General features: G+C 53.0%; 1 long non-coding RNA gene across 1 annotated transcript; it reads left to right on the forward strand.

The window, feature by feature from the left end:
• The first annotated feature begins 3,642 nt into the window (after nt 1–3,642).
• Nucleotides 3,643–14,513, forward strand: LOC139012040 (uncharacterized). The gene is made up of 3 exons (XR_011471793.1): nt 3,643–3,785; nt 6,731–8,164; nt 13,091–14,513. It is a non-coding gene; the product is annotated as an uncharacterized lncRNA (long non-coding RNA).

Genomic DNA, 14,513 nt, shown 5'->3' on the forward strand with positions numbered 1-14,513 from the left:
AATGGTCTCTAACAGCTCTCCCATCCCTAGCACCTGGCCGAGGAGGCATCGGAGGGAACTGTGTTTTCTCTAACCCGGACCGTGGGGTTCCTCCGAGTCCGGCAGTGAGGCCTCTGCTCTGATTGTCCTAGTGCACGTCCGGCTGTCATCCCGTCCATCCACTCTTTCATTCATCCATCCACCCAGTCGGTTTCTCTGACTTGCTACGGACTGACTGCTGAACACCGCTGCTCCTCACCAGGTGTTGGTAGAGAGCCCGTCACTGCTGCCCGCACACCCGGCCTGGCTTCCCTCCCCCCCAGGAAGTCTTCATCTGCTTCCCCGGGTGAAGTTCCCACGCTGTGTGTCCTTTGGAATTACACTGTGACGTTTCTAATGCTGTGTATTCTTAGTTGTTTGCATGCCCCACTCCCTGACTACATGTGAGCTTCCTAAGGGTGGTAACTTCATCTTACCCACGTCAGAGGCCTACAAGAGAGTGTAGAGCACGTGTCCGTGACGACAACCACGACTCCTCCGTGGCGCTCTCTAAGCCCGAGCCACTGTTCTCGTCAAGGCACATACATGAAGTCACTTGATCCTGGCGATTACTCTAGAGCAGGGGTGGGCAAACTTTTTGACTCGAGGGCCACAATGGGTTCTTAAACTGGACCGGAGGGCCGGAACAAAAGCATGGATGGAGTGTTTGTGTGAACTAATATAAATTCAAAGTGAACATCATTACATAAAAGGGTGCGGTCTTTTTTTTTTTTTAGTTTTATTCATTTCAAACGGGCCGGATCCGGCCCGCGGGCCGTAGTTTGCCCACCCCTGCTCTAGGGTGACTTATTGCTGTCACCTCCCCGTACAGATAAGAATCGGAGGCGCTCAGAGGGCAAGTGACCTGCCCAGGTCCCAGAGAGGGGATGTGGTGGAGCTGGGACGCGAGCCCTAGTTCCACACTCTGTGGCCTCGTCACTTATGGGGCAAACTGAGGAGCTGACAGCGCCACTGGCTTCACAGGAACATCTGGATGACATTCAATGCAGTCATGGTATCTACTACGTGAGACACTCAGACAGCAGAGATTCTGTGAGGACCTTCCGATTCCGAGCTCTAAGATCGGACCTGACTGCCGTAGCTCCCCCTCTCCAGTGTACACTGTCTCACAGTCGGGGAGTGACACCGCTCTCTGGGAGCCTTCCTTCCACGGTAAACTCCGCCCCGGGACTGAACATGTTTCCTCTCTCCTGTTCGCATTCTCCTTCCCAATCAGCCCGCTAAGCTTCACTTGCAAATACATTGACTTGAATAGTTCAGGCTCTAGTCAGAGCAAAAGAAACCACAATTGCAATGAGGTTGAAAATTCATGATTTTGTAAATGAGAGCTGAACCTCAAGGCGCCTTGATGGAGAGCACTGCGATGCATAAACGGGCAGATTAACAAATGCGCTCCCCCTGCGCCACTCCCTGAATATTGACTAACTAAGTGCTGAGCGGGGAGCTGCTCGCAGATTAATTTGCCAGTTCAGTGTGCGCGCCTCTCTGAGGCTTTCCTCACGCCGGACTCGGGCCTCCGTTAATTCCGTTACAGCTGAAGAGACGAGACAAAAGGGGAGATGAATGATATTCGAAATTAGCGTTTCCCCCTCCAGGGCTAATCTACAAATCAGACATTATCGGTTTTTTATCCCGCTCCCAAATCAAATAATTTCGGAGACCCTATCCGGGCTGAGTCGGAAACAAGTCCCCGCGGCCCGAGCCTCGCAGCTGTGGTTCCCTCGCTCCCTCCTCCACTTGGAAGGAGATTTATTCATTTGGGCTGAGATCGCAGCCTTGGCTCCCAGGCCGCCGGGAGGGGCGGGGCGGGAGGGAGCTGGCAGCCCCGCAGGCCCGGGACTCAGGCCGAAATACATCAGCTCTTTCTCAAGGAAACAATGGGAACTTGTGAAGATTCCTCTGTTATTGGCCATTTCATTTTCCTCTCTTTACAGGCATTCTTCGGGAATGCGGTGCCCTCCCCCTCGGCATCTGAGCTGGCTCCCAGGCTGTTACAAAGGCTCCATTCAGGACTGTGCTGGGCTGGCTGGTGACATCAGGGGCCCGGGATGGAAAGCTACAGCGTGTTCCCAGGCAGAGAGCTGGCAGCGGCAGCCGCGCCGGGAGGCGAGAGGGTGGCATGGGCGCACTGGGAACAGGGGCCGAGGGGCCGGACCCGGGTCCCACTGAGGATGAAAAGCTGTAATCACCAAAACCACCCAGTTCTCTTCTCCATCTCCCTTCCCTTCTCGAGCCTTCCCGTCGGCATTACTGAATGAGCCCCATGTGGTGGAAATGCTGCGAAACCCAGAATGTGACTTTATCGGGGAAGGCGAAGTGGGACTGGGCGGGCCACCGTGGGACTTGCCGATCTCATTGTCAGGGTGACCGAGGAGCGAGGGGGCATCTGGCCTGCGGAGGCGGAGACTCCCCACGTGACCATCCTTGAGACCCCAAATACCGCACTCTCCTGTGACGGCGATATTGTTCCGGGACTCGGCTTGGACCTGCCCACACCCTTTCCTCTGGAAGGCAATCATCAGGAAGGCTGAGGGAGCTGCCACAAACAACCAGAAACGTAACAAGATAATTTGTCTGATGTACATTTCCAGTCAATGGGCCCAGGCGTGCTCCGTACTCGATAAACCACATTCTGTCCAGTGTCCGCCGCGAGACTAGACCGGTGTCTGCCTCCCCGGCTCTAAAGGGAGGCTTCCTGGAGCTTCCTGCCTGCCACCCGGTATGTTTACCGAGCATCACACACGTCACCCGGCAGTCCCGCTGCTCCGTGGCGCTGACAGGAGCTGAGCGGGGCCATTCCCTTACGCGAATCCAGTGATGAGCACCCCCTCTTTCCCACGGGAGGAAAGCGCCTGGTGGGAACCCTCCCTTCAACCAGCCACTCTCAACAAAAGGCCGTTTCTTTTGAAAGTCCAACTTAATTACGGTCTTTGCAAAGCACGGACGTTCTGGAATTTCACTTAAACCCAGGAACCGTGGCAGAGTACTTCGCTATGCACAGCATTAGCAGAGCCTAGGAAACGGGCATTCAAGTCCCCCATTTCCATGTGCTCATTTAAACCAGGTCCTGGGGTCACACGGTGGGGGGGCAGCTTCCCCTCCCTCCATCTGCACAGCCCACCCTGGAGTTGGCAGTTTTATAAACTCCTGGCCTGGGCTGTTTCAAAGCACAAGGTCTCCCACAAAGGTGCCCACAGCTTGCCCTGGAGCCCGGCCCGGGGACTTCCTGGGCCTCACGGGTCACTGTTGACCCCCCTGGAGGCGGGAGAGCATCTGTCCTGTCCAGCTGGCTCCCCGAACCCTGAAACTGCCGCCTGAGTGGTCAGCAGCCCTGGCCCCACAGGGACTCCGTCACCCGTGCGTGCGCTGCCCCTCAGCGCCTCGGTCTCCTCCCTTCCTCCCGCTCTCCGAGTGGCCTCTGCAGGGAGCTTTAGCCTCTGGCTTCCAGTTCCTCATCTTTGAAATGGACATGACAGGACCCACTGCCCGTAGCACAGGGTAGCTTTGAGGCTTGAAGGGCATCCTGCTTGTTAAGCTCTTGGAACAGAGCAGCTGATATTGGGAGGAGACTCGTGATAAGAGAATAAAAACCTCAGGAAGGCAACAGGAAGGGGAAGTGATGAGCTAGCAAGAGACGGAAATGGGTGAAAGCACAGCTACAAAGGCCGGTCGCCGACTCGGCGTTCTGCCGGGCACAGGACGTGCGGAGCGCCACTCTCATTAGTGCTGCTCCGAACAGCGTGCAGGTGAGTCAGTGAGGAGCTGCTGCTCGTGGGGACGCACCTCCGCCAGGGGGAAGGGAGTCCCTGCAGGTGCGCTCCCCGCATTTCACACAGAGACACAGCAGGCGGCCCAGCCTGAGGTCCCTGAGCACAGGAAAGGGACACAGGCTCGGCACCGCACAGCAGACGCTGCAGGGCCCAGCCTTTGCGCTGTAAACACACAGCATTCAAGGAGGACACTGAGGCCTGGACACACAGACATGGGAGGATGGGCAAGGCAGAGACAGACGGACATGGGAGGATGGGCAAGGCAGAGACAGACGGACATGGGAGGATGGGTGTGGCAGGGACACACGGACATGGGAGGATGGGCGTGGCAGGGACACACGGACATGGGAGGATGGGCGTGGCAGGGACACACGGACAGCAGAAGACGAGCAGCTCTGAGCCAGCCTGAGGTCAACAGGCAAGGCGTGTGATGGGAAGGTTCCACGTCAATGTACTTGGGGTGAATCCATAACCGATTGCACAGCCACAGCCAAAGGCCTGGGCGTCCAGACCGGGTGGAGGCTGGAGAAGAGGGTCATTCTGGTTTGGGCGTCCCAGGGGCTCCCGGGGGCTGCGAGTGCAGCAACGGGGCCCTCTCGGCAGGTGATGCAGGTGTTGGGGGGGGCAGGGGCTTAGGGGGTAGGGGCCCCTGCGTGGTCAGCGGCTTTGCCAGGCAGGAGGCCCGCTGATGCGTCCACAGCCTGCCCAGAGCCGGTCCTCACGCTCAGGGCTGTCCTCCTGACCCAGGTGTTGGCGGGGGAGCCTGACGGTTTCTGGGAGTTTCCACTCTTTATGCAGCAGCGAGGGTTCACTCCCTTCCCAGGACGCGGTGAGCTGGCCCAGCCCAGGGCCACCTGAGGCTGGAGGGCTGTTCAGGACTCAACCCCCCTCCACAGAGAGCAATGGGGGGCCGTACAGCGCGTTTCCTGACCAGACCTGGGCTCCAGGCAGCAAACGTGTCGGTTCCCTCGTTACCGGTTAGTCGCTGTTTAACCAAGACCTTAGAGGTGACCCCGGGGTCACTCAGTGAGGAACGCCTAGGGTCCGGTTCCAGGTCTTCAGCACACAGCGAAGAGTATCTGGCTTGAGGACAAACGCATGGCCCCTGCACATGCACAGCTGACGTCACCACTGAGAGCTGCAGATGAGAGTTTTAAATGTTCTATAATTCAATTGCACGATCTGTACTAGAGTGAGGACTAAAATGTATTCATATAGTAGTCTATATACACTAATATACTGCTGCTCTTGATTAGCTATTCATAGTAGGAACTGTGAATACATTGACGAGTGACAAGCCTTTTCCTCATAGAGGGAGTCTCGGTGGAGACAGACAGGCTAACAGCCAATCCCATATGACAAATGCCTTCGGAGATCTGAGCAGAGAGCTGGGAGGGGCGGGGAGGGAGACCTGAACTCCTGGGGAAGTCAGGAAAGTCCAACCTGAGACCTAGCCCCTGAGCGGGACAGGAAAGGACGCCGAGGAGTTTGCACGTTGCAAGGATGGTCTGTGCGCCGAATCCCAGGACCAGAGGCGGGAGGGGCCCTCTGAATGGTCAGTGGCCATGGTTTCTGCGGTTGCTGACTTCCAACTCCGAGAGCGGAGGCCGCGACTGAGCAGCAGGTGCACCATGTACCCTCGTGGTCACTCATCGTCTGGGTTTCTCTGCTCTGGACTTTGATTCTTGCCACAGACCTTTTGCCACCTGATTGCCTGGGAGACACTTGACTGTCAGACGGAGGGTGGCATTTGCCCTCCCACCCCCCTGCACCACCACCGCCAACATGCCAGCAGGTGGGTGGTAACTGGGAGAGGAGCTGCACAGTCGGCCTGGCTTTCACACCCAGCAGCGGCCAGAAAGCCGTGTTCCAGCGGGAGGCCGGGCCCTCCTGTGCACTGCAGGGGTTTTGCTCGGAAATAGAATATGAAGGGGAATTTCCCAACCATAAACCATGTGCCCGAGGGGAAGGGAGCACAATTGATAGGATCTGTGGTTTAACCGGAGCAATTTTTTTTTTTTAATAGAGTAACTTTCCTTGACAAGCATCTGACTTTGGCTACACACTGAAGAAATGGGAGTTTTCTCCTAGGAGAAGTTTCAGCTCTTTAGAAAAGAAAGAAAGCTGGGAGCCTATTTCTTTTCAGAGTCCAATTTAATTATAAGGCCACATGCCCATGACCACGGGGGTGAAAGCCTCTGAGAAAAAAGATGCCGTGTTTGGAGCCGGGCCCTGGGTTGGGCGTCCGCACCTGCCCTGGCTTTCCTCACAGATGCTGTGGAAGAGCCAGCCTTCCCAAGGTCACCGAGGTCAAAGGCCTGGTCGCGTGTGGCCGGGGCCTGTAACCTCTCCTCTGACAGCGAGGCTTTTCCTTTTGCTGCTGTTATTTGTCTTATTGGTCCTGTGGCAAGTGTGTCTCTCTGCATTGGTTTTCACAAGGACCTTTTAAAAAAGACATTTTTATTGATTTCAGAGAGGAAGGGAGAGGGAGAGAGGGATAGAAACATCAACGATGAGAGAGAATCATTGATCAGCTGCCTCCTACATGCCTCACAATGGGGATCCAGCCTGCAACTCACGCTTGTGCCCTGACCGGGAATCAGACCTTGACCTCCTGGTTCATAGGTCGATGCTCAACTGCTGAGCCACGCCAGCTGGGCCAGAGGGACCTTTTATCCTTAATGCTTGTCTCAGCATTTGAGTGCAGCTGCCAAATACGCGGTAAATGCTGAGCAGCTGCTGGTGGCCGTGGTCAGGATGCCTGTGCCCACCCATCACCTCTGCTCAGACTGGTTCAGCACCTGGAACAGCTCCCTCCTCACCTGAGGGCCACACCTCCTGTCCTGTGAAGGGGGACTCCACCATTCCTCCCGCCCTGGAGTGATCTCTGATTCTGGCCTTTTGTCTCCCTCTGCTCTCAGCTCATCCTGTTTGGATGTGAAGTTTTGCTCAGAGCGCACTCCACTTCCCAGCTCTTCTTCCATTGGTGGGTTCTGCACCCAACTCCTGCCCTCAGCCCTGGATCACACCTGACACATTTGCCACTCAAGGACCTCTGCAAACTCCTTAGAAGGACGCTGGGATCCAGGACATTGCACACGGCGATAACAACAAGTAGGAAGGGAAGAGGAGGGTGACTCCAGGTGATATCCTGCATGAGCTCCTATCTGTGCCTCACAACTTCTTTATAATTCCATGGGCATCAGGGCCAGGCCTCAGGACACACTGTGTGCTGGGAGCTCTCTTAGAGCCCTGCACATGGAGATATTCCCTGCTGTTGTCACTGTCCTCATGTTGTCACTGTCCTCATGTTGTCACTGACCACGGGTCTGCTGTTCAGACTCTCAGTGAGTGCCTTGCATAGACTTGTATTTAATTTTCATTATGGTTTGCAGGGTACAGAGCAGGACACAGGGGCTCCGTCAGGCTCAAGGGCAAGCCCACCTCATTAGCTATCCCTACAGCGAGGCTGACTGAGGGCCAGGGCTCTCCCACCCGGCCAGGCCCAGCCCCAGCCCAACCGCTATCTCCAGACCCGGCTTCCTTAATGACACACATGCCTCTGTCCTCAGTCTTATCTTTTCTCCTTGCCCACAGATAGGCTCACTTCTCATGGCGAAAAGTATCTTTGGATCCTGCAACTCCTCTTTCCTTTTTTCTTTCAAGGCCAAACTTCTTTGAAAAGTGATTTAAAAAGCACTCCTGCCCCCACTTTCTAGCCACCTGCTTGCTTCTCCCTCCACACTTGACTGAAACAGCTGTCCGAAAATCACCCCTGGCCTTGCGGTCAGCACATCGTGAGCTTCTGAGGCTTCATTCTTTTCTGCTTCTGTCAGCACAGGGGTCCGGCTCCTCCGCCGCCCCTGCCTCCATGTCAGTTATCAAGTTCTTGAAGTTCACTTCCGTGATCTGTCTTGGGTGTAGCCCCGCATGCCCTTCCCACAGGCCCGCTGACACTGTCATAGGCTCCGGCCTCTCACCGGGATGAGTCACTGTTTCCCTGGTGTCTGTGCGGCCCCATCCATTACCTCTAGAAATCCCAGCACTGATCCTACTTTTCTGCTCGTAGCTTTATGACCCCGCTTTTCCTTCTTGATGCCCAGTCACCCCATCTTCATAGGGGTCCCAGTCACAAACAAATTGAAAGCATCCTTCCTTCCTGCCCATCCCAACCCTGGAGCTCAGGCCAGAGAATGCCACAGCCACAGCCAAAGCCCTGGAGGAAGTCATTGCACAAGGCCCCATCTGGAAGCCTCCTCAGCGGGTGGGTCGTGAGGTGCTGTGTATTCCATCTAGACTCATGGAGGGCACGAGGCGATCTTTGACGTCCAGAAAATCGTGAAATACGTGGAAGGGTGAGTCATTCATTCATCCGACAATCTCTGTTGTAACATCACGGAGTTAGGGAACACTCCTAGAGACCTACAAGGGTAAATTAGCTCAAACGAAATACTGCCTTTGCAAACTGGATAGCCTAAGAATGAGAAATATTGAATTGTTTAAAGGGTCAAGAAAAATGAGCATGATGCACAATATGAATTTCTAGTGGAGGAGGAGGTAAGATGCACACATGCTGCCCACATGGCCCAGCCATGACCCATTGTCCCGCGAGGCCCTTACTCTGAGTCCCCACAGAATTGAGGGCTCAGTGCAGGTAGGTCACCAGCTCATTACACATCATCTCAAAAGGTTGGCCCTTGACCATGGGTGCTCATTCTGCGCCTCGGCTACATTATAACTTGAGTTCAGGACTGCATCTGCCTCTTATTCTTAAATCCTCCATAAACCCCAATATTGCAGCCATCCAAACATTTTTGAATAAGTAATTGTAATTAATTCTTTAAAATTTGAGACTTGTGTTATCTTAGTCAGCCATACATGTTATATTTAAAAGAAGGTGGGTACCACTTTCTAGGCGGCACAGTGGGATGCATGGATTATTGATCTGACCAATTACAGTAGTGAGTGTGTGTGTGTGTGTGTGTGTGTGTGTGCTTGTGTGTGTGCGCATACATGCACCATAGTTCATTCTCTTAGAACTGATCCATTTAGAGCTGTGTGTTAACAGTTCAATTCAAGCACATATAGAGGCACGTAAAATCATGCTTAAAACTTCCTAAAACAACCAACAGAAGTTTTTGGTAATGATTTTTAATATTAAGTCTACACAACTATGTGTAACATTAAACCTGAAAATATTATTTCTCCTAAAACAGAGCCTAATTCTTTCATAGGAACAGATCTCCCTTATTTTTCTATAATATGCCATTTTCTATAACTAACCCCATTGGTAATTTTTCAAGGATCATAGGAGTTTTTCCATCGCAACAGGGCATGTATGAAATATTCAGTTCTTTACAGAAATGACACTTATGAACAATGAGGAAATGGGGGGAAATCTGCAGAGAACCTTGTCCATGTTCCATGGAACTACTCCTCTAGAACATTCACAGCGCAGTCCACTTTCACTCCACTGGCAGCGTTCCTCAGTGTCGACTTGTAAATGGCAAGTTTAAGAGACTCTAAATAGTTTGCATTAAGGATAATCTATTGTCTCTGTTCGGCCACTGGGGACCCTTCTGGGCATGAGTGAAGTCCACCTGGGTTCTTGCCCCCACAGACTCCACAGCAGAGAAAACCACAGGTGTGGGGGTGCCATGTCGGCCCCACACTGAGGGCTCCGGGCAGCCAGCCCTTCCCCCTAGAGAAGATCCTTTCCAGGCGTGATTCTGCGGGTCCTTTGTAGGCAGGGAAATTCTCAGGACAATTCTTCAGGCCTCCAGGAGGCAGGGCCACTGGACCCCCAGGGCAGGAGCAGAGCCCGGACTCCGGAACACAGCTCCTGGTCTGCAAAGGGCTTTCATGGCGAGCGGCTATCCTGTCTTAAGGAGCGTGCCCTGCTCATCCTGCTAAAACTCAGCGTGAGTAGGAGCCTGCAAAGTGTCAAATGCCTGGGCTCTACAACTTTTGTTTGCTGTTGCTTTTATTATTTCACTTTGAAAAAATGTAAAAGCTTGCACCTCACAGGAGAGCTATTCAAAAGACCTAAGTACTTGAAAAATGTAGTTAAAGTGGAATGTGATCTCGCTTCCCTTAGCTGTACCCACAGCACGGCTCTCTCTGCATTCTCACCGGTCCCGCCTCCCTCCGCCCTCCGCTTTGAAGAACTGAGAGCTTTACAGAAGGTCTGATGGATCAAGGAACCAAGCCTAGAAGACGGTCCCCCAGCAGAGCCATGTGCGGAGCAGGCGGGTCCCCCAGGCATCTGCTCAGGGCCAACGCGACCTCCACCTCCAGGCAAATTGCATGACTCAGATGCCCTCCCATTCGCTGTTCTCGAACCGTGTCTGTGCGATGAGGGTTCAATCTTGGCCGTCATCATCACGGCTTCTGGTTATTTCAACACAAGACAATGCTCCTTTTCCGTCAAATGCTGGGGGTCTCGTTCTTGTGATAAATTCACGCCCTCCTTCTGGAAGTTACGTTGCTTCCCATCTCATCGTCACCTTTCTTTGCTCTTTGCTTGTACTCAATACGGAGCACCTTGAAAGGCACTTCCAGAGTGTCTAACCTGCTGTGGAATTTCTCTGACCACCTACGTGAACAGATACAACAACCAGTCCGAGCGCCCGGTGTTCATCTTGAACTAAAATGCAAGAACATGGTGTGATGGGCCATCCTCAGCCGCCCTGAGGGAAGCGGATGGCTTTCGGGGAGCCGTCCCTGGCCCTTGGGCATGCGAGTGCCTCTGCGCTTCCCTGAGATACAGCTCGACTCTCCCAGCAGATATGTGCGCTAATGGAGTTCCGAGGTCAGCAAATGACAAGGAAAAACATTTAAAAATACAAATGCAGATGCATCGTTCCTCAAGTCCTGTTCCGCCCCCAAGCCTCCCAGCCGTGGGCAGCAGAATAGCTGCTGCTTCTCTGGCCGCAGCAGTTGCGTTTGAAAAGCTCACCAGCCGGATGGTGAACACGTGGCTGAGTGATAACACACAAATCCTTCAACGCAGAGAGCAGGTGCTTGGGCACTGCCCGAGCCCTGCCGCCTGCCCACGCTCATGCCCGAGTCTGGCTGGTGGCTGATAAAGGCCATGGCTTTAAGATGTTGCTTATTAGCATGCCTCCGTTTCCACCTCCCGCAGCACCCACGGGTGATTGCTATCTGTTAATTGAATTCTGCGCCCGCCGCTGCGCCTCCGTGTGCCTGCCATTATAATTTCGAGGACTGTCCCTTCACTTCCCAGTCATAAGTACTAGGGACACAAATAGAAAGTCACGTATGTGTGCGTTCCCTGGAGTGTGCGTGAGGACACGTGGGCCTTCACCTGTGTATGTTTACATATATGGGGATGTACCTACTTTTTAAAGAGACACATGTAAAGCCGTGGTATATTACAGAAGGCACAGTGGAATAAGCCACATTTCTGTCTAGACACACACAGGTCCAACCGCTGGACAGGTTCTGCTCTCAGGGGTTGCTGGGAGTCTATAAAGGAGAAGCAGGCATTTTTATCCTTCGCATAATCATCAGGCCTGACACGGTGGAGCCCAACCTGTGAGCAGCGATAAAGCTGCTCATTTATCCACCTGTCCGCTTCCCTGGCGGCAAGAGCGAGCGGCGGTCCAGGAACCCTCCTCGGCTCCCAGCTGTCTGCGTCCGTGTGACCCAGGTGAGGATAAACCCTGGACCCCGCATCAGGGTGTCGCTGGCCAGCTGTGCGGAGTAGGGGGCAGGGCGGGGGCTGGGGATGCCTTCAAGTCGAGGATTTCAGCTACCCCGGGTCAACCTGACCTCCACTTCATCTCATCAAAAGGAATCATTTGCTCCAATTTTCTGAGATTCGGCCAATTTCCTACGGCCGGGCGGGAGCTGTAAGCCCTCCTGGAGTGGAGCAGCATTTCCAGGGATGGGCTCGGTCGGCCTTCGGTAAGAACATCGGATGCTGACATAACTAATCCAGAAAGAGTACCCAGACATTTCCCACGGCGCAATGACCCCGTCGAGTCCTGCGGGAGGTGTTTCTCAGCGCATGAGGGATGGGTGGTTCGGATTTCCTAGGGACGCGTGGTGGAATCTTGGCGATTCTAAGTGCTACCTTTGTAAGGAGCCCTAGTGATGTGCCCAGAACCCTCGCCCTGGGGATCTGTCCCCGGTGGGCGCCCCGAGGGGTGTGGCGAGGCGGGCATGCTCCTCGGCCAAGCACTTCATGAGCAGAGAGTTCAGGGAACTTCTGGCGGCTAAGTGTCCGGATTAAAACGACAAAGCGTCCTCCCTTCTAGACTCGGGTTGCACTACATGAAACACCATGAGCCGAATGAAGGGACACCGTTCTCTAAGGAATCTAATTGGATCTGGAGACAGTTTCTAATTGTGCAGAAGCTGCTGCCATCCACCCATCCATTCGGCACTAAGCCAGGCACACCACGTCGAAAGCCCATCCATTCACAACAGTCAACCCTCTGCCGCCACGGTGCCCGCCCATGGAAAGCGGGACTCTCCCGGGCAGAGGAGGCGCAAGGCCAAGGCTCACGGCCGGGCCACCCGCACGTAGCCCTTGCGGGCCAGGCGGACCTGCCACTCATGTTTATCCAAATGTGAGCATTCGATTTGTCCTTTCAGCAGGCAAATGGGATTTGATTTAGGTTTTAAGGTTTATGTGTTCTTTCCTGAGTACAGACTATAGCTGTCAATATTAAGGTACCCCCTGTTAGTTCAGTGATAGAGTGAACGTTCCCATGAAAATAAATATCCAAGTATTTCCTAAATATTCACATATTCACCTGTTTACTAGTAAACAATTGCATTGAGCACATTTGTGAAAATGTCCAGTTACTTGTAGCACATGACACAATTTAGCCAAAGCGTATTTCTAAGCATCATACGTGTTTTAAAGTAATTAGAAATCAGTACATCAGTTAAAATGTAGCAGGCAGTATTGAAAAGTCATTGTCAATTATTAATTCCCCCCCTGAATTATGTAGTGCATAACACCCAGAGGAATAGATGCTAAAAATCACCATCACATCTATTAAACCTAAGCCCACAGGAAGTGGCTTCACGCTTTTTAAGTAAACTGTGACAAAGCACAAAATGCATGGTTTTGTTCAGAAACATTCAAAAAATATATATCTCAATTCCCAGGAGCTGACTTGTTTTAACCAACCAATCAAAACACGCTCTCAAAATATTTATCAGGATCAGGTTTGCAGCGCCTACACGGAACCAGCTCATCCTGCTTCGATATATGCCACCTTCTTACACCCTTTCTTTTGTTCTAGTTTTTGTTTTTCTAGACGTGAAACTGGGAGAAGGACAAAGAGGCAGAGACAGTGAGCGACGGCTCCTGGGAAGTGGTTGGAGAAACAGAATAAACGGCATGTTGTGTCTGCTCCCTGCCCGCTCCTGCCCCAGGAAAAGCTCTCCTGATCACAAATAGCTATGATCCGTGCGCTCAGAGCTAATGGGGACCCTGTCACTGCTGGCGATGGCAGGGATGTGGCACAGGTCTGGACAGACAAGTACATCTGTAATCTACTGGTAGGCTGCAGGCCTCCTTTCTCTCATTCAAGATGACCCGAAATAACCCCACTACCGAACAGGATGTGGCGTGATGGTTTTCTCCATCTGCATAGGCCACCGTAATCCAACCTTCAAAGGCCAAAAAGTAAATTAAAGTGACAACTGGCCTTGAAATTTTTCATTACCTCCCATCACTCACCTTATTCAAGGGTCCAAGTAGGTTGAAAACTAATTACTAAAAATAACTCACAAGGCCTGCGAGTGACTTCATGCAAATAGGAAACAGTGGGGCATCATCTGTTCTGGTTCCAGGCATTTCCTGTGGTGCCGATGCCACGGTGTGCCCAGCCGGTACGGCCATGGGTGAGCCTGAGGGGGCAGTGAAGGATGGAGAAGACAGACAAGAGAAGAAAGCTGGGGCTTGGTGGGACGCTGCCCTCTCTGATGGAGAGAGCGCCACGGCCTGCAAGCCGAGTCTTTATTTCATAGCAGATCCCACGAGGCAATGTTCTCGTGGGTTTTGAATCTACTCAATTACATGCACCTGATCGAGCTTTGTTTACTTGCTGCACCTCCCACAGCCCACATCACTCAGCCACGTGGGGCCACAGGTTCGGACCATAAGGTCAAGCTCACAACCATAGCCTTTGGCTGTAATTGTGCTGGGACTTGCACGTGGCTCTGCCAGGAGAGGACCGTGCCTCGCATTTGTCCCAGGCTTGAACCTGTCCGAGCGCTGTAGCTGCTCTCCACACCACCTGAGGGAGGATGTCCGTAAAGGGTGAGACTGGGCAAGGTCAGAGGAGCTGGCCAATCAGGACAGTAGAGTGTTTTCCTCTTCAAAAATAGAGAGGAAGTAGCCCTGGCTGGTCTGGCTCACTGGATAGAGTGTCGGCCTGTGCACTGAAGGGTCCTGGGTTCAATTCCAGTCAAAGGCACGTACCTCAGTTGCAGGTTCTTCCCTGGCCCGGGCCCTGTTCGGGGCAAGTGCAGGAGGCAACCAATTGATGTGTCTCTCTGACAGCAATGTTTCTCTCTCTGTCTCTCCCCTCCTACTCTCTCTAAAAATCAATGGAAAAATATCCTCAGGTGAGAATTAAAACAAAAGAAAGAGGAAGTAGAATCCCAATATTTTCGAATCAGAAATATTTATATATATATACCTACATATATATATATATA

This window comes from Myotis yumanensis, unplaced genomic scaffold (genome assembly GCF_028538775.1).
Source record: "Myotis yumanensis isolate MYYU_CA2020_CCGP unplaced genomic scaffold, mMyoYum1.0.hap1 SCAF_6, whole genome shotgun sequence".
Classification (NCBI taxonomy): domain Eukaryota; kingdom Metazoa; phylum Chordata; class Mammalia; order Chiroptera; family Vespertilionidae; genus Myotis; species Myotis yumanensis.